The sequence below is a fragment of the Gossypium arboreum genome, chromosome 13 (assembly GCF_025698485.1).
Source record: "Gossypium arboreum isolate Shixiya-1 chromosome 13, ASM2569848v2, whole genome shotgun sequence".
Classification (NCBI taxonomy): domain Eukaryota; kingdom Viridiplantae; phylum Streptophyta; class Magnoliopsida; order Malvales; family Malvaceae; genus Gossypium; species Gossypium arboreum.
In genome coordinates, this window is record NC_069082.1 from 85,070,853 (window position 1) to 85,073,597 (window position 2,745).

The window sequence follows — 2,745 nt, forward strand, 5'->3', positions numbered from 1 at the left end:
AGAAGACATAGAGGATACCTGGGCTGCCAAAGAAGCAAGTGTGTCCGCTTTATGTACTCCTGCTGCTCGTCTTTCTGAGGCTACTCGGTTGGTTGGCCACTAATAGTTATTGCTGGTAATTCTTTCAATAATCTCGTAAGCATCGTTATAAGACTTAGAAGAAGGGCTCTATTTGCTGAAGCATCCACCATCATTCTAGTATGAATATTGAGACAAATATAGAAAGTCTTTATTTGAATGTAACAAGAAATGCCGTGATGAGGGCACTCTCGTAATAACTCCTTGAATCGCTCCCATGCCTCATATAAAGAGTCTTCGTCAAGTTGCTGAAATGAAGTGATTCCATTTCGAACCTTAGTGGTTAAAGATGGAGGGAAATATTTCATTAAGAAACGTTCAACCAACTCTTACCATGTAGTTATGGAACCGGACGGTAGGGAGTTCAACCACGCTCATGCTTTACCGCTTAAGGAGTACGAAAATAATCTCAGTCTCAAGGCATCCTCAGTCAACCCCGACTAGTTTAAATGAGTCACTCACTTCCATGAATAGCCGAAGATGAAGATGTGGATCTTCAGTAGGAATCCCACTAAATTGACCCATATTTTGCAACATTTGGAACATAACCGGCTTCAGCTCGAATTGTTGTGTCTCAATTTTGGGTCTCTTAATAGTCGGATTGAGCTCGTTGAATAGAGGAATGGCATATTGTTGAATGGCACAGTTTCTGTCATTGGCAATAATGATCGGATTGTGAGTACTATAAGCGAATGTTCCTCCTAGATTTTGGTTTAGATTTTCAAAATTCATGTCTTCGGTTCTTCTTTAGTTCACTTGTCTTCTCCTTTGTCAGAAAGTCCTTTCAATTTTAGGGTTTACGAGGAGTAAGTCAATGATTTGATAAATACTCATAAAAACCTGAAACAAACACAAAAAAAATGGAATTAAAATTTAACAAAAAAAAGCATACCAAAATGCAAAATTAACAATTTCACAAATAATGTCTTTTAAAACAGTCCCCGACAACGGCGCCAAAAACTTAGAACGACGAAAATGTGCAAGTGTACACAATCATAACAAGTAATAAAGTGATGTAAATGTCGAGTTATCGTACCCACAGGGACTGTGAAAAGAATTATTTATGAATGCAATTTAAAACACTTTGGTGGAGAAAATATTTTGATTTGAAAAGTGATTAAAAACTATAAAACAAAGTAAATTATATAAAATAAAATAAAGTTCTAATGCACGATTTCAAAAGCTGATTTAATCAAGATGACATAATTGTCTTAAATTAATTACATTTCTTAACTTAGAATTATTAAACTTATGTTTATGTTGTTACGAATAAATTCACGGCAACTCGGTAATTTTCTAACTTATGAACATACTCACCTACCAAAAATTCATTCATCTCTTGACTATATCTCTATGTCAATTCAACCGATTAAACAAACTTTAACAGGCAAATGTGTTAATGCACATACATACTTATGAAATTAAAATAATCTCTTGTACATATCTTTATGCAATTCAAACAATTAATTTAATCACATAAGCACATAAAAGATTACGTGAGGTAACAATGTATTTCTACTTTGAAATAGTTTAATCACAATAATCTTGCAAGTTATGCAAGGCAGTTGTATCACTCGATACCGTTGCTAATTTAACCCTCAACTACCTTAGATGATTAAACATGCACTGATTAAGTATCGTGTCAATTAATTACAATTTCAATCTGTTTAAATAATTAATTCATTAGTTACCTTACAATTGTAATGCAAGAATAATTTAGTCATGGTTTTACTTAATCAAACATCTTACCGAGGCCTATAACAATACAAACACAATTTTAATAAATTAAGAAGATAAAATGCAATCAACCTAACATAAATTGAATTTAAGCCATATTAATTAAACAAATCATATCAACATATAAATATTCATAGACATGTTCATTATAACAACAACAAATTTAAGAAGATAGGGAACAAGAAGCAAATCTGGTGTTTCTCCGTGGCTTGGCTGGGTTACTCTAGTAACATATTTTAATCCCATTCTTAAAGTGTTTTTGGATATTTAATTATACAAATTAGTGAATTTGATGCTCCTAATCCTGTAAATTCATGTTTCTATACTTAGGAGAGCATTTTGGAGCAAAAATAGCGAAAAATGAGCCAAGATTGGACAAAAAGAGTTGTTTGCAGGATCCACACAGCCTGGGCATTTCCATACAGGTTGGCCATATGCCCGTGTGAGCCACACAAGCTGGCCACACGCCCATGTGCCAGCTCGTGTCGATATCGTACCCTGCTTCCCCAATATGCAGAAAAACACAATTTTTAGGCTTTCTGAGCATTCTAAAGTCTATAAACACCCATTAGAAGAAGACATAAGAGGGAATCAGAGAAGATTGAAGAAAACACTCGAAGAACACCATCAGAATCAACTCGGAAGTGGATCTCTATCAAGATCGAAGATCTCCTTTTAATTTCTTTCGAAGTTTTATTTTCTTTATGTCTTGTGGTTATACTAACTTTGAGATGTTTCTATTCAGGATTATGAACTAAATTTCTTAGATACCTAGGAATGATGAAACCTATGATGAATCTTATTATTTGATTTCTGATTTACATGATAAATAATTTGCTCTTGTTCTAAATTATGTATGCTTATTTCTTGTTTTAATATTTCTGGGAAATTAATTCATGTTTAATGTGCTTATTTCAGTGGAGTAAAAGT

At 33.4% G+C, this 2,745-nt stretch overlaps 1 non-coding gene across 1 annotated transcript; it reads left to right on the plus strand.

Moving 5' to 3' along the window:
- The first annotated feature begins 249 nt into the window (after positions 1-249).
- LOC128287062 (small nucleolar RNA R71) lies at positions 250-355 on the plus strand. Its single transcript, XR_008277762.1, has one exon. It is a non-coding gene; the product is annotated as a small nucleolar RNA R71 (small nucleolar RNA).
- The last annotated feature ends 2,390 nt before the right edge of the window (positions 356-2,745 follow it).